Below are 20,900 nucleotides of genomic sequence, written 5' to 3' on the forward strand. Positions count from 1 at the left end.
AGTCCCAAGCCTATGTGCTAAATGCAAGGGATGGATTGTGTCCAGTATCTGCCCTGCATCTGGAGCACAGGACAGACGCTCATGAAAGAGTCCAGAGAAAATTGGAGAGTTACAAGATAGGAGGTAGTGTCCTATTGTGGACTAAAAACTGGTTAAAAGATAGAAAACAGAGAGTAGGATTAAATGGTCAGTATTCTCAATGGAGAAGGTAGATAGTGGGGTTCCCCAGGGGTCTGTGCTCGGACCGCTGCTTTTTAACATATTTATAAATGACCTAGAGATGGGAGTAACTAGTGAGGTAATTAAATTTGCTGACAACACAAAGTTATTCAAAGTTGTTAAATCGCGAGAGGATTGTGAAAAATTACAAGAGGACCTTACGAGACTGGGAGACTGGGTGGCTAAATGGCAGATGACGTTTAATGTGAGCAAGTGCAAAGTGCAAAGAGAAAGAGGAACCCGAACTAAAGTTACATGATGCAAGGTTCCACACTAGGAATCACCGAACACGGAAGGGACCTAGGTGTCATTGGTGATGATACATTGAAACCCTCTGCTTAGTGTGCGGCGGTGGCTAAGAAAGCAAATAGAATATTAGGAACTATTAGGAAAGGAACATGTTATAATTCCTTTGTATCATTCCATGCTGCAACCGCACCTCAAATACTGTGTGCAGTTCTGGTCACCCCATCTCAAAAAAGATTATAGTGTAATTAGAAAAGGTACAGAGAAGGTTGACAAAAATAGTAAAGGGGAAGGGATGACTTCCCTATGAGGAAAGGCTGAAGAGGCTTGGAGAAGAGACAGCTGATGGGAGATATGATAGAGGTCTATAAAATAATGAGTGGAGTGGAACGGGTAGACATGAATCACTTGTTTACTCTTTCCCAGGGGCGTAGCCAGACCTCAGATTTTGGGTGGGTCTAGGCAAGAAGTGGGTGGGCACCAAGTGTTCTCCCCTGTCCCAACCACCACCAAAAAAATACCTCAGCTGGCAGGGGAAATTTGGCAGTCTGCAGCAGGCATGCACTGAAAACAGAGCATGCGCAGGTGCCAGTATCATGGAGAGTAGCGTTTTCGTTACCATCAGGGGGAAGTCTTCAGCTGGCGGAGCTTGGGATCCCCATCAGCTACCGCTAAACATGCGCTACTGTTGGGTGGGCCTGAGCCCTAAATGGGTGGGCCCCGGCCCACCCAGGCCCACCTCTGGCTACGCCACTGCTCTTTCCAAAAATAGTAGGACTAGGGGGCACGCAATGAAGTTACAAAGTAGTAAATTTAAAACAAATGGGAGAAAATATTTCTTCACTCAAAGTGTAATTAAACTCTGGAATTCGTTGCCAGAGAATGTGGTAAAAGCAGTTAGCTTAGTGGGGTTTAAAAAAGGTTTGGATGGCTTCCTAAAAGAAAAGTCCATAAGCCAGTATTAGAATGGATAAGCAGCATAAAATGTATTGTACTGTTTGGGGATTTTGCCAGGTACTTGTGACCTGGATTGGCCAGCGTTAGAAGCAGAGTACTGGGCTTGATGGACGTTCAGTCTGTCGCAATATGGTGGCACTTAATGTTCTTATATACTTATGACTAGATTCAGTGAATGGTGATCACAAATGGGCAGAGGAAAAGATCAGTGATAAGCGCGATTCTATAAAGGTCACACACCCTTTAAAGAATCACGCTTAAGTACCCATCTCACACATAACTTTGGCACCAGACTTAAGCCTGCTGAAACCTGGTGTAAATGCTGGTGCACAAATTAGCCACGCTCAGGCAATATTCTGTAATTGCACGAGTAAAGTTTTAGAATGCCCCTGGCCACGCCCCCTTTTCAGATATGCACCGTGGGATTTAGGCACCGTGCCTTATAGAACAGCAGGCCAGATGCACATGCAAATCCTGACTGATGCCAATTAACTGCAATAATTGGTTCTTAGCACCCGATTATTGCTACTTAAGGGCCTGTTAATCAATTAACTTGTGTACGCATCTTGGGTATATACCCAAATTTAGGTGGCATATATAGAATCCATGGGTTACTGAATGGGCAGAGAGACTGGCTCCACTCACAGTATTTGATCAGGTGTGTAATATGGCCCCAGTGCAGCCTGCCTTCCCCACACCCAATCCCCTCTAAAGGTCCCCTCTAGAAGACCCCCACCTAATCTGATCCACCAGAACATAGTAATATAGTAGATGATAGCAGAAAAAGACATATGTGCTACTTTTTGTGTATACCTTTACCTTGATTTGTACCTGTCCTTTTCAGGGCACAGACCGTATAAGTCTGCCCCACCTCCCAACCACCAGTCCCGCCTCCCACCACCGGTTCTGGCACAGACCGTATAAGTCTGCCCAGCACCATCCCCGAAGACACCCCACCTGATCTGATCTTTGGATACATCCAAAAATATTGAGGGAACTCATAAAACTTCTGCTGGGACCTCGTATGGATTTATTTAATAGTTCTTTGGAGATGGGAGACGTTTTGCAAGAAGGAGACAGGCGGGTGTGATCCCGCTTCACAAAGGCGAGGACAGGGAAGACATGAGAAGAGATCTACAAAAATGAAAAGAATGGTCTGAGGTCTGGCAGTTAAAATTTAACGTGAAGAAGTACAGAGTGATGCAATTGGGAAGCATAAAGCCAAAGAAGATGGTACGAAATAGAAGGTGAGAGACTGATAAGCACAGTTCAAGAGAGAAACCTTGGAGTGACAGTGTCTGAGGATCTCAAGGCAGCGAAACAATGTGACAAGGTGGTGGCCACAGTCTGAAGGAGGCCGGGCTGCATAGAGAGGTGTATCACCAGTAGAAGGAGGTGTTGATGCTATGTACATGTTACTGGTGATGTCCCGCTTGGAATGTTGTGTTCAGTTTTGGAGGCCGTATCTCACTAAGAACATAAACAGACTTGAAGAAGTTCAGAGAAAACAGCAACAATGGTATGAAGATTGCAGCAAAAGTCATACGAGAGAAGAGTTGAGTACTTGATGTGTCTACCCTAGAGAAAAGAAGAGTCAGGGGAAATATGATACAGACATTTAAATATTTGAAAGGTATTAATATACAAACAAATCTTTTCCAGAGAAAGGGAAGTGATAGAACTAGAGGTTGTGGGTGGGTTAAATTAGGAGTAAAGTCAGGAAGTACTTTTTCACACAGAGGGCGGTGGATATCTGGAAAGCCAACTGCTGGAGGTGGTGAAGACAAAAATAGTAACAGAATTCGAGAAGGCGTGGGATAAACACAAAGAAGGATTTCTATATGGAAAGAAGATAGAAAGAATACAAAACTTAGCAGTGCTCAGACGGCAACTCTGTAGTTGGGAAATGAGGCCAGTGCTGGGCAGACGTCCACAGTCTGTGTCCTGATTATGCTGGACAGATCTGGTCGGTCTGGAGTGGGCTTCAGTTCCAACTCCGGTAGTTGAAAATTAAAGCCAGTGCCGAGCAGACTTGTATCGCCCGCACCCGGAAACTGAATATGTTATGAATATGTTATATCACATCATATATTTGTATTTATGAGGATTTAGTTTCTGCCTTTCTGAAGGAATTCACTCAAGGCACGATAAAACATTGTAATAGACAGTATAGGGTATAAGCAAAGATGGAACATATAGATAGATAAGATAGAGTAACAAGAGTAAGAAAATGAGGGACTGATTTAATGAAAGTTACAAATGAATAGGAATACGTTTTATTGGATGGACTGTGTAGGTCTTTATCTGCCATCATCTACTATGTTGCTATGATCCCTCTAGAAAACCCCACTCAAGCTGACCTGCCCCCCTCCCCCAGGAGATCCCCACCACACATTCGGATCCTGCCTTCCGAAGCCCTTGCCCCTGAATGGAGCTTCTTGGTGAAGCTCCACCCCTAGCACAAAGCCCTTCGTCTCACTGCAACCCAACCCTCCCATGACCCCTCCCTAGCTTCCATGAAAACCCAGTGTAAATCTCTGGATATCTAGAAGGTCAAGGTGCGAGCGGTCTCTTTTCACTCCTGCCCTCATCTTCCTCTGGGTGTCAAAGTGGAACAGATGGCCTTTAGTTGTAGTATTGTGGAACTCCCACTAGGGGCCAGCATTCCATAAAAGGATGCCTCGTAGACCTACCTCCTAGAAACGCCACAAGATCATCCCGCAAATTGCGCAACTTGCACTACCCCAGCTGCAAAGGACTTATATACAAGCTGATGCATGCCTCTACCTTCTCTTACATGAGCATGCAGTTATGGAATGCATTACCAACAGACTTGAAAGCAATCAACGAAACAACTATCTTTCGAAAACCTCTGAAGACATTCTTCTTCAACAAGGCCTACAATGAGAACCTACAGCCTCACTAAGTCACCTCACCAACCCACTCAATTATGAACGCTTACTACTACTACTACTACTACTTAACATTTCTAGAGCGCTACTAGGGTTACGCAGCGCTGTACAATTTAACAAAGAGAGACAGTCCCTGCTCAAAGAGCTTACAATCTAATAGACAAGTGAACGGTCGGTCCGATAGGGGCAGTCAAATTGGGGCATTCTGGATTCACTGAACGGTAAGGGTTAGGTGCCGAACGCAGCATTGAAGAGGTGGGCTTTAAGCAAAGACTTGAAGACGGGCAGGGAGGGGGCTTGGCGTAAGGGTTCAGGAAGGTTGTTCCAAGCATAGGGTGAGGCAAGGCAGAATGAGCGGAGCCTGGAGTTGGCGGTGGTGGAGAAGGGTACTGAGAGGAGGGATTTATCCTGTGAACGGAAGTTACGGGCGGGAACGTAAGGGGAGATGAGGGTAGAGAGGTAGTGAGGGGCAGCAGACTGAGTGCATTTGTAGGTAAGAAGGAGAAGCTTGAATTGAATGCGGTATCTGATCGGAAGCCAGTGAAGTGACCTGAGGAGAGGGGTGATATGAGTATATCGGTTCTGGCGGAATATGAGACGTGCAGCAGAGTTCTGAACAGACTGAAGGGGGGATAGATGGCTAAGTGGGAGGCCGGTGAGGAGTAAGTTGCAGTAGTCCAGGCGAGAGGTAATGAGAGCGTGGACGAGAGTTCGGGTGGTGTGTTCAGAGAGGAAAGGGCGAATTTTGCTGATGTTAAAGAGGAAGAAGCGACAGGTCTTGGCTATCTGCTGGATAGCTTACCTTCGATAATCACCCTAATCACTCCCTTCCTTCTTCTTTCTTCCCTTCCTAATCGTTACACGTTACTAACTGTATCTGATCTGATATCCTGAAATGACAATGTTAACAAACCTATGTAAGCCACATTGAGCCTGCAAATAGGTGGGGGAATGTGGGATACAAATGCAATAAATAATAATAATAATAATAATAATAATAAGTAGCTAATCCTCTGCTCCATCTTTGTCATGCCCATGATTTCCATCCTACCAAAGCAAAGTAAGCTAGTACAGGATTTTCTACCATGCTGGCTGATTTAAACGTGGAGCATCCATTAGTGCAGGCCCATGCTAATGTCCAGCATTCCGTAAAATCCACATGGCTTAGTATAATAACATTGTCAACTGAAGGCAATGTTGGCCTGTTCTGATTTACGCTCTGTTGTCCAAAGTATGGTGATATCAAAGGTAGACCAGTGGCCTAGCCACAGGTGGGCCTAGGTGGGCCGGGGCCCACCCACTTAGGGCTCAGGCCTACCCAACATTAGCACATGTTTAGCGGTAGCCGGTGGGGATCCCAAGCTCTGCCAGCTGAAGACTCCCTCCCCCCCCCCCCGATGGTAACAAAAACGCTACTGTCCACAATACCGGCACCTGCGTATGCTCAGCTTTCAGCGCATGCCTGCTACAGAGTGCCAAGGTAGAAGGGGGGGGGGAAGGGAACACTTGGTGCCCACCCACTTCTTGCCTAGGCCCACCCAAAATCTGTTGTCTGGCTACGCCTCTGATAGACTATTGCAAATTCTCTGCATTTGGGGGTGTCTGGTGCTAGGGTTAAGGTTTTGCAGGTGGTGCAGAATGGTGCTGCTGCAAGGCTGGAGGTGGGATCGTATCAGTCCCACCCTGAGGCAGCTAGGTTGGTTACTCATGAGTTTTAGGGTTCAGTTTCAAGTTCTGTTATCTACTGCACCAGTCTACGGGAAGGTTCCATGGCATTTCCATTGTGTAATCAAATTGTTTTTCACTGCTATGGGTCTGCGTTCTGATTCTGTGAAAAAATTAGCAATCGATTTGTTCTTGAATATCCATTATGCTCTTAGGAGGGCTGGGGCCTTTTTTTGGTACTACAGAATGCTTTGCCTGGCTACTTGTGTTTTCGTACAAATGCAGGACACTTCAAGAAGCTGTTGGACACTTTTCTTTTTTGCTCAGGGCTTTTTAAGGTGCTGTAGTCACGAGTCCAGCAGCTGATTTTGGGGAGGTTCGTGAGGGATAATGAAGTAATTGTCGTGTATATGTTTGTTTTTAGTATTATGTACGTTCTGAAGGTAAAATGTTCCCAGTATAAGTTAGTTATACAGATCTGTGGTGCTGGGCAGTAGAATGGTGGGAAGGGGGGGGGGGGGGCATACAATCTGAACAGTAGCTATTAGAAAATAATTTGTGTCATAAGACGAATTTCAGTGGTGAATCAGTGCATATTTCAGTACCAGATGTGACCTCCTTTCGGTCACGTTTTAGTGTTGTGGGTGCAGCGTGCATTCCTTTGATAACTCAGCGTATTTTTAGTGTTATGGGGCGCAGTGAGAGCTAATCTAATAAAATCAGCATCTTTTTTTTCCGCGTTATCAGTGCCGTGTGCACTGCTTTTTTGGTAAATTAGGAACTGTGCAGTCTGCTTGGGAAACCAGCATATTTTAATGTTTCAATCTTTCAAATAGTTGTGTTCCGGTGGTTTGGGATATTGATGAATCACTCGAGTAGAAAGTGTTCACTTGCCAGGTCAAAGGAAAAAGCAATGTGACATTTCAGAGTCCCTTCTGGGTTTTGATCAGTGCTCAGCAGCCGAAGGTCTCCCGTCTTAAACAGCAACTTCGGTTTCTAGCATTCTGTGGACTTGATTTTCCTCTTTGCAATAGAATAACGTGTTGTTATTAGCAGACGTACATTTTGAAAAAAAAGTATTTTTTTTTTAACATTTTTTTTTTATAACTAAGCCACCTTTGAAGTGTGCGTTCCAAGTATTGCAATTAAGACGGAGCGCGCGTAATTGTAAATTGTTACTAGACGTTTATTGAATTTACAAAGATTACGTGTTTTAAAGAACTGTAAGTAAAATGCAACCTCAGTGATAAAAAAAAAAAACAAGATTGAAGGTATTACTAGCTGACTTAATATTTTAGGACTGTTTCGGTAGTTGCAGGAAGGCAATCGGAGAAAAGATGATGTTAAAAAAATATATTTTAACTGCATCTAAAATGTTTTACATGAAAAAAACAAACAAACAAACAGAAGCAGTCACAGTTGAAGCCCCAAAGATATTTGGCTGAGTATCCCTGTGTAACTTTGAAAACGTGGGAAGCAATGCCAATCATAGAAGCTGACTTTTCCAAATGATTAGGGTGTGTTGAATTCTATTACCTCTCCTTAGACGAGGAGTTTTCTCTATTCTGGGGCGGGGGGTTCCTCAAATACCCACCACTGCACCTGATTACAATGCTAGGGAATGTATCATGATGGGGATTCCTCTCAACTTTCAGGATCTCAAGTATGAAGATCCAGAAAAACAGTCCTTGAAAGGCAAGGGGTGTGGGGGGGGGGGGGGGGGGAATCTAATTAAGCAACAACAGCAAAACTTAGACCCCCTCCCCTCATTTACTTCGTCTGACTGCCCTGTGAGTAGACGCTCTCGGGTCAGCAGTTCAGGCACTCAGAACCGTTTCTACAGAATGGATTTCTTTTTTCCCCGACCTTTTTTTTTTTTTTTTTAATTATTACAATTACAACAACAGCTCAACCTAAACGTACTTCCAAAAGTATTTTGGCAAATGAAAACAGTTTACATAACCAAATAAACTTCGACTAGGTTAATGGGAATGTGACTTGGCAGTACACAGATGCGAAAAAAAGGCTTTATATCTCTCTGCATCTGATCCACCCAAAGCCAGGCAGCTCCTTTAGATTTAACGCTTCCAAAGCAAAAAAAAAACAAAAAAACATTTTACCAGCTGATAAGGTTTCTCAGCTTTGAGCTTGGCAAATCTGTGATACTTGCCATTTTCTTTCTCCTCAAGACCCTTCACTGGCTCCCTATCCGTTTTCGCATCCTGTTCAAACTTCTTCTACTAACCTATAAATGTACTCACTCTGCTGCTCCCCAGTATCTCTCCACACTCGTCCTTCCCTACACCCCTTCCCGTGCACTCCGTTCCCTGGATAAATCCTTCTTATCTGTTCCCTTCTCCACTACTGCCAACTCCAGACTTCGCGCCTTCTGTCTCGCTGCACCCTACGCCTGGAATAAACTTCCTGAGCCCCTACGTCTTGCCCCATCCTTGGCCACCTTTAAATCTAGACTGAAAGCCCACCTCTTTAACATTGCTTTTGACTCGTAACCACTTGTAACCACTCGCCTCCACCTACCCTCCTCTCTTCCTTCCCGTTCACATTAATTGATTTGATTTGCTTACTTTATTTATTTTTTGTCTATAAGATTGTAAGCTCTTTGAGCGGGGACTGTCTTTCTTCTATGTTTGTGCAGCGCTGCGTATGCCTTGTAGAGCTATAGAAATGCTAAATAGTAGTAGTAGTAGTCTCTTGTAACCAGAGCTAATATTGTGATGTCATAATGCCTCAGGCCACCAATAAGAGCCAACCTCATCAGTGATGTCACAATGGCTTGATTGTCCTATACTTGGCTCACTTTTATTACATAGCTCTTTGAGCAGGGACTGTCTTTCTTCTATGTTTGTGCAGCACTGCGTTCGCCTTGTAGTGCTATAGAAATGCTAAATAGTAGTAGTAGTAGTGTAGCATCAATATTTCCTTTGCAATCAGTTTGCTTACTTTTGTTTTTTTTGTCTATCAGATTGTAAGCTCTTTGAGCAGGGACTGTCTTTTCATGTATGGTGTACAGTGCTGCGTATGCCTTGTAGTGCTATAGAAATGCTAAATAGTAGTAGTAGTAGTCTCTTGTAACCAGAGCTAATATTGTGATGTCATAATGCCTCAGGCCACCAATAAGAGCCAACCTCATCAGTGATGTCACAATGGCTTGATTGTCCTATACTTGGCTCACTTTTATTACATAGCTCTTTGAGCAGGGACTGTCTTTCTTCTATGTTTGTGCAGCGCTGCGTACGCCTTGTAGCGCTATAGAAATGCTAAATAGTAGTAGTAGTAGTAGTGATTCAAAACGAACTGTGAACCATATAAGAGGCCATGTTGATGATGTCCACTTGCAGGAGAACGTTCAGGGTATGAGGTGGTAGTTAAAACTCAGGAGCACAATTAAATTAGCATTGGTGGAATTAAGAAAACACAAACTATGCGGATGTTTCTTGGGTCTGTGGTGAGAGGGCTTAATTTTTTAAGGCAATTCTTAGCTTCATTAATACGAAATGTTCCAAAAAGGAGTGGGTGCAAGCTCTGATGCCTGTTTGTACCGATAGCACAGAGAGATGGGGGGAACAGGGTTTTAGGGTTCTGGGTTCACCTGCAGGCTTAACTTCACTGTGTCTCTTCCCATACAAACAGCTCGGCCTCTCTGCTCCATTTCGTTTTAATCGTTTCCTGCACAAAATCTGCTCTTGCAAGTGAACCTGGGAAGGATGTTAACCTGTTCGTCCCAGAGATCACTCCCTGCCCTCTGTCTAGTAAAGTTCTTCTCAATGTGTCATTTTTTGCATGACACAGACGTACAGCAATGCATTCAGGAAATATACACACACAAAGAAAAATGTTTATCCACAGAACCTGAAAAAGGAAACCCCAAGACTGAATGCTTGGTCTACCCTGGAGTATCTCGGGCAGTGCTGGTCTCCTGTGTGTGTGGGAGAACAAAACTAGGGCCGCATTTCGATTACAATTTATAATCGAAATTAAAGGTATTCCGTTTATTTATTTCCCACTGCAGCTCCTTGTGACTCTGGGCAAATCACTTAACCCTCCATTGCCCCAGGTACAAAATAAGTACCTGCACATAAGTACATAAGTAATGCCACACTGGGAAAAGACCAAGGGTCCATCGAGCCCAGCATCCTGTCCACGACAGCGGCCAATCCAGGCCAAGGGCACCTGGCAAGCTTCCCAAACGTACAAACATTCTATACATGTTATTCCTGGAATTGTGGATTTTTCCCAAGTCCGTTTAGTAGTGGTTTATGGACTTGTCCTTTAGGAAACCGTCCAACCCCCTTTTAAACTCTGCTAAGCTAACCGCCTTCACCACTTTCTCCGGCAACGAATTCCAGAGTTTAATTACACGTTGGGTGAAGAAAAATTTTCTCCAATTTGTTTTAAATTTACTACACTGTAGTAATATGTAATATGTTAACCACTTTGTAACCATAGAAAGATGGTATATCAAATCCCATCCTCTTCCCTTCCCTAAAGACTGATAATTCCTTCCCATCCCCAGATCCAACATCTCTCACTTTCTCAACCTTCCCTCTCCCCCCCACCCCCCCCCCCCCCCCCCCCCCCCCCCCCCCGGTTCCATTTTCTCTCTTTCTTTCCTGGTTGCCATTAGCTCTGTTTCTCTCTCCCGTCTTCCTCCTTCCCACTGTCCTCCACCCCCATGAGCAGTGACACAAAATTGGTAGTGGGCAGAACCAAGCTCTTCTGGGGCTTCTGGAGCTCACTGCCTCGGTCATACCTTCCATCTGTGACCCCCCCCCCCTCCTGTTCTGCAACTCACACTTCATCCCCCAGCCAGGGTTCAGTATCTTCTCCCCCTCTCAATACCCCCGCTGGTCTGCCTTAAAGGTGGTCTTCTGCAGGTCCTGAGAGTGGCAGCGTTGCACATATGCTACCTTTGGCCTATTCCAAGCTTTCTCTCTGGCCCATCCTGCCTCCTCTGCCTGGTCGAGACAGGTCAGAGAGAAAGCTTCAGACCAGGCAGCATATGTGCAAGGTTGCCACCGGCCAGGATCAACTGAAGACCACCTTTAATGTAGACCTAGTGCAGGGGACGGAGGTGACGTTGAATGGCGGACAGGGAAAGATGTCCGATTGCACTGAGGACAAGGGTTGGAAGTGGAAGAGAGCTGGAGAGATGTTTGGAGGAGACAGGAGACACTGCAGTGTCATTAGGTTTTGTTTTGTTTTTAAACCATAATTAAAAAAAAAAAATTCTTTACTTATCATTATATTGAAATAATCACAAGTACCCACTTGCACAAGAAACACAGGTTTCCTTTTCAAAGCCGCACTAGCAATTCTGATGCAGCAAATGCAATGAAGATTCTCAATTCCTAAGGGCTTTGTTGTTTTGCCATTCCAGAATCCCTAGTGCGGCTTTGTAAAAGGAGCCCATAGAAAGTTAATTATAACAAAAAAAACCGAAACCAAATAAACAAACAAACAAACAAACATAACACAAACTCTTCCTTAGACCACAATAACAGAGGGGAAGCAGATAACATGATAAGGCGATCAAAATACAGCAAAACCCGAAAGCTAAGGGACATCCTGAGTAAACCCTGCAATATCCCTCATTGGTCGCTTCACTTGTTGAGACCACAGTCTCACTGGAGATTTTCTTCATATCTATGAAAGTCTTCAATTGCTCAGGAAGAAAGAAAACATATTTTTTGACCCCAATACTTAACCACACATTTACATGGGTTTGCTAACAAACATGATGCCCCCAAAAGCTCCAGTTTCTTCCCTCAAGGCCAAAAATGCTCTTTGTCTTTCTTGTGTAACCTTAGTTGCATCAGGATTATTCATATGATTTTGGCCACAAAATAACCAAATGAGAATTCCTAAAACATCGTTTCATAACTGTGTTAAAGTCCTGTTTCAAACACAAAGAGACACTAAAAGTGCAGCAGGGATCAGTTCCTTCTCTTAATGAGTCCTCAAGTACAGGCTGACAATTTCTGAAGGATCTTCACCTCACAGTTAATGTTTTTTAATCGCCAGGAATGATTTAACGCCTGAATCGCAGAGTTAACAGCACGTAAAAGTGCAACGCAAAAGAAGACGAACCAAACAAAGGGCAGATACAAGACCTTTCCTGAAAAGAAATGTCTTGGGACCTGGGAACTTTATTGCTGGATTCTTTCTTCATGAACTCTCCCCAACGTTTCAGAATAATTCACTGCAGCAGAAAATATAATTTCCTACTCTGCAGCAAAGGCAAGAAGATATACCTAAGAAGTGTTTTTGTACGGGGACACATGTACTCAGGGCTGTTGAACACACGGAATAAAGTAGCCTCCGGGTTGGAAGAGCTACAAGTAGGTCAGGGGAGAAAAGTTCCCCACGGAAAAATCTAAAGCAGGGAGAGGAAGCGGCCTACTCGCCCTTGGCTTTAGGTGTTGGGCTACAGCCACAGAAAATCTGGTTACTTGTAGATTTATGAGACTTACTGCAACCAACCCATAACATAAAGGACTCATGCGTTTCTGGGGCAGCTGTTCTCCTTACAATGACAACGGTGGATGACGCACTTTTTCTTGGAGAAGAATTCTGAAACAGATGATCTTTGAAAATACCCATTTTGTGACTCTGTCAAGCAGACGCTCCTTTAGTAAAATATTTTCAGCTTTTGGTTTGGTTTATTTTAGTTTCCTCTACTGAATGGAATTGACTTTTGAGACTTTTTTGATTAAAAAAAAAGAAAAGTGCAAACTATATAAGACGGGTCTTAATATTTATGGAGTTCCATTTCCTTGCAATTTCCCATGTCCTCCCCCCCCCCTTTTTTAAAATATTATTTCAAAAACAAATGATAATGCATTTAAACGTCGACTAAGTGTAGGAAGAGACCCGTTTCCGTGCCTCGGGGTTCTTCATTCTAATATTTTCCCCTTCCCGAAGCGACTCTCATCTCATTTCAATGGCGAGGGCACCAGACGGTGCAGGTGGGATGCTGGGGAAAGGGGAACCCCCCCCCCCAAGAAACGTCACCTGTAGACAGCTATAGGAAGCCCTCTCAGCAGCCCAGCTGACACATGGTCACGGCACTCTAGATTGGCTTTTCAAGACCCCCCTCCCCAGTCAGATTGCAGGTGCTGATAAAATCTGCTCGAAGATGCAGCATCAGCTAAAAAAATGGGCCGCAAAGGAATCTAAAAAGAAATGGATCCTAAATAAATCTGCCCAAATGCTGGGAGCAGAGCGCAGTTTCCGATTGGGGGAGGGGGGAGCAGGGAAAGGCTCTTTAAATCCGATTTAAGAACAGAAACAGTCCAAGGTGTATATTTGCCATTGCCATGTGCAGGGGACAGGTCTGAATGCCCGTCCTAGGGAAACCACTTTGAACTCACTTGGGGAGCAGGAAGGATACGGGTCTTGGATACCCTTTGGGGGGGGGGGGGGCTGTGATCCCTTTAAAACGACCGGCAGGGGCAAATGGTGAGCTTTGCAGCTCTCACGGGCTCTTTCTTCAGATCTGTGGCCTAGGACGTTCATTGATTTCTTTGGTAGGTCCTTTAAAAGAACTTACAAGCTTTCCCCGAAACCAGTAGGGCAGCTACATGCTTAAAAATCCCCGGCCTTGTATACGTATTTGTCTGGACTTTGTTCTGCGAAACTGTTCAAAACTGATCGAAATTTGGTGTTGGTATGTGCGCATCTGTGCAGGTACTTGTCATGATGCATCTATGTAGCTCTCTAAATGGAAATGATAAATATGCATGTGAAAGAGCATGAGAATACCTCCCTGTACTAATCTACCAATGCCCTTGTGGGAGAATTGGGAAATAGTGGTGGGGGATGGGGAGAAACTAGTTGGGATTGGTCGCCCCATATTGGAAAACTGTGTATTTTTTTTTTTTTAAATTGCAACAGACTACAAACACACAAGCCTGTTCAAGCCGAACATATGGGTGCATCTGCCTATTATTTCTTGATACCCCCCCCCCCCCTCCAGTCTTTGCCTGGGAAGCTGAGCTGAAGCAGCGCAGCACCGGTTGCTCTGAATGGAAAAGTACCAGCGTTTCTTCTACCAGTCAGTCAGGTGCACCCAGGCAGGGCGTAGGGAAGGCAAAAGACACACCGTCCTGCCAACAAAGCAGGTTTTTCCACTTCCAATCAGAAATATTTCAAGGAACTGTTAATGTGATTGCAGCTCTTGGGTGGAGGAGGTTCCCATCTCCTCTTTCAAACTGACTGGAAACCCCACAATACTTTCTTATGCCAGTCTTTCAAAATTATTGGACATGATTAACGCATGCATTTTGTTAAACCCACTGAATCACGAAACACCTCTTTTAATTTTTTTGTAAAAAGGACTCACATTAAGTCAAAAAATGTAAAAAAAAAAAAAAAATCTGAAAATGCAAAGAGGACCTTTCTAAACCCCGCATGCACAGCTCCTGCCAACGTGCGAGGGGAATCCTGGGTTTTGGCTACCTGAGAATTCATTAGTTTATGAGAAAATACCAAGTCAGACCATGTGACCATGCAAATGAGGCAAAAAAAGACGGGTGAAATATAAATGTCAGGTAGATAACCATCAGCCATACACCTCTGAAGAGCAGTCTTCAAATTCTTTGGGGTTTTACATTCATATTGAGAACCAAAACGTGTACAGAAACCAGACACCCACACAAGCCCGAGGCACGCAGCCGGCTCCCTCTGCAAACAGACCTCTGGAAAGTAGGTTAGATCAGACAGACAAAAAAAATATGTATATATACACACAACTCCTTCTCTGAAATACGCCCTCTGTTTATTGATTACCTATAAGACTCAACAGCAGTGTCATGATTATATCTACAGACATGCAAATGATCAGTGCAATAAAACAAGGAAAACACGAAAGCAGATGCCCAGGGTGGAAGCACAGCTCCTACGTTTAATCAGTTCAAGACTGAAGGAGACTTTACAAATCTGTCACAGTATATAGGTGATCTATACAGAATTGTGGATAAGCATTTTATTTTTAGTCCAGAGCCTCTAAATAGAATACTTATTCCTCTCGACACAACTTTGCCAACCCCTGGGGAGGCATTTTGCAAGGCAGCCCTAGCGATCTGTCTAGCCAAGGGTACACAGGGAATGCTGCAGTCCTTCCCCCCCCCCCACCTCGGTTATGCACATAAACAAGTGTCCGAAATCGTGAGATCCGCCTCCTCCTGCTTTCCACCCACCCTTGAAATCATACAGTCGACATTTACCAGAAGAGACGTGGATTTCACTTAAAAAAAAAAAAATCAAAGCATCGGAAAAGCACACACAGCGTGAACTGCATCCAACGACGGGCAAATTCTTTGCTTTGCAGATCATCTTTTCAGGAATCCTACCTACTCCCCCCTCCCCTAGCGTTCAATAAATCCTGAATGTACTTTTTCTGTTATTCCCCATCGCAGCCACTGAACGAAACACACGTCCCCGATGTCTGCAGCAGCTCCTTGCGAAAGCAGGAGGTAGGGCCTGGGATTCTCCCCTTCTCTCTCCCCCCCCCCCTCCCCGAGAAAATAAAACAGCCAAGTCCTGAAGATGTTCGCTCCCCCCCCCCCCCACCTTACACACAAAATACCCTCCTCTGAGGGGCAGAATCAACACAAAGCAAAGACATTTCATTTAAAAAAATAATAATAATAATACCAAATGCCCGAAATGCACATTCCAATGTCTCTGGTACTGACAGACAAACACACATTGAAATTGCCAGATTCTGCAGACATCATGTGCAGCCCTTGAACAAGTAAGAAAACACCACTTACAGTCCTTGGAAAACATACAAGACAGTCCTTTAAAATGAAGAATATTTAAAAAAAAAGCAAGGCCATCAGTAGGAAACCCAAGCACGCATCAGGAAAAGACGACCTTGGGGGGGAAAAATAATAATAATAATAATGAAGCGCCCACCCCTGCAAAAATCCACAGCTCCGGCCGCTTCCTGCCCCTGCGAAAACTTTGGGAGTCAGAGCCCAGAATGGCTCTGCAGAAGCCAAAGCAAAGGATAAAGGAAAAAAAAAAAAGGAGGGGGGGGAGTTCTGTGTCCCTGCCTTGCATGGTGGGGAAGGGGCTGGGGGGGGGGGGGAAGGGGAGAAGAGTGTGCTGAAAGTTTCCCCCCCTCCTTGTGCTGTGCGCTTGCTTTGCTTGCTGTGTTTATGCGCTTATACTTGCAGCCCGGGCGCTCAGCCCCTGGACTCTGCTCTTATGTCACCGAATAGCAAATGAGTTCTGAGAATTTCGGGGCTGGGCTTTCAACTTGAAAGCCTACGTCAGCGCCCTGCCACGGGGCCACGTGACCCGTCCGCCGGAGCGCACCAAGTGCGCGGGGGAGCCCGCCGCCGTCCCCACCTCCTTTTCTGCCCCCGGGGTGCCGAACGAAAGCTTTCGGGGCGCTTTTTGCCCCTCTAAGGGGCTCAAACCCTTGGGGGTTATCGAGGGCCACCGTCCGGAGGGGGGCAGGGGGCCGGGCTGGGGGCAGGGGGCCGGCGGGGTGACACGCGATCCTCCCCTGCCCGTGCGCAATGGAAAGATCAGAAGCTCAAATTCCGAGAATTGAGCTCTGTTGATTCTTAGAACTGGGGTTCTTAGAAGTGGTGATGCAAGGATTTTCTAGGAAAGCCCAACCAGGTGATTTTTTTTCTTTTTTAATTCTTTTTTTTTTCTCTCTCTCTCTCTTTGCCAATTGCCTGGCGCGAAGTTTCATAGGGTTTTGCTTCTGTGTGTGTCTCTTTTTCTAGCAGGTGTTGGAGAAGCAGAATTTAAAAAAATAATAATAAAAGTCGCTGTTTCTGTGCAGTAAAACTGATGCATGGGGGGGGGGGGGGGGGGCGGCAGCTGATCTGCTGGTGCTTTTCTTTGGAAAGGGAGGAGGAAAGGCTGCTTAATTGTGTTTTGCTTTCTTGGAGAGACGTGTTTAAGATCTGGGAAGGACGTGTTTGTGTGTCTGTCTGTGTGTGTGTGGTGTGTCTGGAGCTCAGCGCTGGCTTCTTCCGCAGGCAGCCGTCCCTGACTGTCACACACACACTGAGCTTGCTCGGCTCACTCAGCCCGTCTGGCTTCTTTCCCTTTCGCTCCGGAGAAGGGGAGGGAGGGAGGGGGAGGCTCCATCTGATTAGCCAGCCTGCGCCTTTGCAGCCCGTGGTGTAGGAGCATGCATGTGCGGCTCTGCGATCTCACTTGTGCGCCCCTTGCACGGACCCAGCTGGATGGGGGGGTGGCGGGGACCTAGAAACCGGGGTTTCTCTCGTCGCACCTGCCTGTTCATGCGCGTTCGGTCGCTCGCAGGGCTTTAGCAGCGGATCCGGGCTGCAGTCGCTCGCGAGGGTTTCCACAGCCAGACTGATTGCAGTAAAAGGAGGGGTGGGGGAGGCAGGGAACGCTATTTTTAGCTTGGAGATGGGCGCATAAAGAGCGATCGCGCCTTCTCGGACAATAAAAAAAAAAACGGTTCCGAGACGTTGTTTTGGGAGGCAGGAGTCTCGATGCAGTGTGGAAGGCTGGCTAGAATTTGTGGCTGTGAAGCGTGCAACATAGAGGAAAAGAAAAAAATCATGTTTTTTTGACCACTTGAATTGTGAATTTTCAAATGAGTGTTGATTTTTGTTTTGTTGTTGTGTCATCAATGTCAAAATTTCTGTGCTGCTGCTCTTGCACTGGGTAGCCTTGTGGGAATAAAAGGGGTCGGATAGAGGTGATCGGTATGTGCAATTCTGGACCTTCCGAAGGGGGTGGGGAAAATACATGGGAGACTGTTGCAAAAAAAAAAAAAATGTTTTGAAATATTCATGCTAGATTGAGCAGACTGACAGGGTCGCCCATTTAAAGTGCTCGCAAAATTTGCGTGGAAACGAAAGGTTTGAAACTTTGTACCTTTCTTCCCCCCCCCCCCCCCCCCCCTCAGTTGTGATTTGTAGCATATTCGTTCTTTCCAGCCAGATAAAATGTAGACATTTTAATGGAAATAACACATCTCAGATCTCCAGCAATGCAGACTGGGAACCCCGATGGAAAAGAAAGTTAACCACAGAGTATAAACTTCTAGCGCGTAACAGGATGCGGGTTTAAGAGGTGCTGGAGGGCTTTTCCCCCTAGGCAGAGCTGCTGGGGTATTTTTAATTTTGCTTCTCTGTATGCACGTCTATATTTATATCGCTACCATCTAGACTTCCAGGGGCGGCTCTGATTTTTAAAACTATTTACTAGTGGAGGGATTGGGATTGTGCCAGGGCTAGTAAATCTTCAGTCCAAACTGAAGTTCAGCTGGCCCGGAGCCACACGCTATTCCTGGAGGTATCTAAAAAGCTCATACCCACATTTGCTGGGGGGGGTGGGGGGTGGAAGAATAAGTAAAATAGATCTGCGCAACTTTTTTTTTGTTCTTAGGGGACAAATGAGGGGGGGAACAGGACTGACGGGGGTGGGAACCAAAACTAGCAATAAAGCATGTCAGACTACAGAACAGCTGTAGATCACTTCATGGAGCTTATCTTGTTTAAAGATGACGCGGATCTGTTTTTTTTTTTTTTGGGAGCGCAGAACAAGAGAACGACTATACTTGGGATTTGACGTGTAAAACAAAAATGCCAAAAAAGCAATGTGTACGTCATAGAGGCCAGCTCTATGGGTGCAGGAGCACCCCTAATATTGAACAAACTCCTTGAGTATAACCATTATATTTTGAAAAGTTGGCTCCTATGATACCCGGACATATAGACACGGATGGGGGGTGGGGGAGGGGGGGCTCTAGGACAGCATAGTCTGCAAAGTCTGCACTTGAGAAATTCTTGCCAGAAAAAGTGCCTTTTGCAGATTAACAAACTATTATGCTGGGGGGCAGGATTGTCTGAGATTCAAATGGGGTTTTTTTGGGGGGGGGGGGGGAGTGGGTTAGTGGCTAACGGAGCTTTAGCGACCTCCACTGGTTTTTGAAATAAAAGTAATAATAACATAGACTGTTGCTTGGAAGGTGCAGATCTGTTAAAAACGTCAGTGACAGCATTTTTACACGTTATTTTAATGAGCTTGGTGTTGACCGCTGGAAAAGCGAGTCATCAAATTCAAATACGGACTCTGGCCAGGTCGCCATATCGGACTCATACGCAGCTTGGCAGTAGACGATGCAAGCTAGACTTTGGGCATTACTTAAGCCAGGCTTAATGTAATTCCAGAGCGTTAGTTTTTGACTGGGACTCTTAAACGCTTTTAGGTTGATGTTTTTACATAGTAAGATATAGGAATATACTTAAAATGTGCTGCAAGATTGAAGTGCCCTGGGACATTCCCAGTGTCACCAGTTTGACAGCAGAAGGGGAGGGGAGTGTAAGAGGTTAGATTTGATTTGTGACTGTGCAATGCGCATACTGGTGGCATACGTCTGTCCTAGACAAGATCTGAAATACCATCTTTGATTATTTATTGCCCAAGGCAGAGCTAGCCAAAAGTGTCCTTTTCACTGCTGGTCCTGTACACCGTTGGGCAGGTCACCTCTTCTGGGCTGGTGTCCTGCCCTCTGCAGAAACATGTTAGGCCACGAAAGGCTGGAAAGATGGTAAAAAAAAAAATGTTTCTCAAACTGATTTTAAAAGTGAATAATAGAAGTAAGATTATTGCCTCTCTAGTATCCAGCCAAAATTCCACTTGCTTTGCTCAACCACATGTAGATTTCCAAAAATAAATTTTGCCATCTAGTGGTGAAATGGTGCAATTGCGTTTTATGCTGCCTTTTCCTCAGGTAGGAAATATCCCGTGGAGTGTTTTCCTTAAAACTCTCCTTAGTTCCTTAATCAAAATGTATTGGACTAGCATCTTACTTTCTTTTCTATGTTTTGCTTTATTTCTATTTATTTACCTTTAAAAGTGAACTAACCCGGCTACCACACCCTTAAAACACAAAAGTTGTGTCTCTCGGACGAGGACATGGAACTCGTGCAGGTGACATGTTTACCAACATAAGTCCTGCACTTACTGGGCCTCTCATTATTACAGAAATTATTTTCTCTCTGTAAAAAATCTAAAAGTCTTATTTAAATAATTGACCAGTCCAGTGCGTTTTTGTAAATTGTGCTGGGCTAATCTTGTAGTGACTGACACTTCACAAAACGTGTTTAATGTTTTACTGCTACGAGCTTAAGCTACCAGTTAAATGCTGACGAAAAGCATGGAAGAGCTTGATTCGAATATTAGAGGACAACTATGAAGCAACGACACTACCTCCTGTAAATAATGCTGTTTATTTTATTCGTACGTGCAGTCAAGTAACAGTGTTGCTAGGCGAAACCGTGTGAAGTTTTTTTGTTCACCCCAGTCGAGTCTAAAGTATGCTGAACTCCAGAACGGCAGAAGTCCCGGTGCTGCACAGTTTTAGTAGCACTTGAAAAAAAAAAAAAAACCTGCACAAATAAAAATAAAATGCATTTAAAAAGTGCTGCATTTAGACTTGATCAAAGCAAATTAAGCATTGGCTTCTGTTAGTGGTAGAAAAGAGCGCAGCCAAGTCGCTGGGTAACAAAGTACCTGGCGAACCCTTCTGGCTTTGCTCTCAGCAAGGGGCGCATCGATGTTCTGCCCAGTGAGGCCTGTAGGGGGCAGGACGGCGCATAAATTGGATTCATGCCAGACATTTATGTACTGTAAAAAGATGGAGGCTCCGCTTGCCCCTTCCTCCCACTACCAGCAATGCGATTTAAACCTTTTTTTTTTTTTCATCAATTTTATTGAAATATTTATAACAGCATCCAGCACTTGTACTGGGGTTTTTTTTTTTTTTTTAAAGTAGTTTCCTTTCTGCTAAAGAGAAACATTTCCACTCACTATGATTTTGTCGATATCAAATGATGAAATTCTGTGTAATGAGAGCTTACCTATGGGATGCCA

General features: G+C 44.8%; 1 protein-coding gene across 3 annotated transcripts in view; it reads left to right on the forward strand.

Moving 5' to 3' along the window:
- The first annotated feature begins 16,603 nt into the window (after positions 1–16,603).
- BCL6 (BCL6 transcription repressor) overlaps positions 16,604–20,900 on the forward strand; it is a 33,970-nt gene continuing 29,673 nt past the window's right edge. For 2 of the 3 annotated variants that reach the window (XM_030217229.1, XM_030217232.1), the window contains exon 1: positions 16,612–16,655. The gene's annotated coding sequence lies outside the window, so the exon portion shown is untranslated. Of the gene's footprint in view, positions 16,656–20,900 lie in introns of all 3 variants that reach the window. The other variant, XM_030217230.1, reaches the window with a different exon arrangement.

Source organism: Microcaecilia unicolor, chromosome 10, assembly GCF_901765095.1.
Source record: "Microcaecilia unicolor chromosome 10, aMicUni1.1, whole genome shotgun sequence".
NCBI lineage: Eukaryota > Metazoa > Chordata > Amphibia > Gymnophiona > Siphonopidae > Microcaecilia > Microcaecilia unicolor.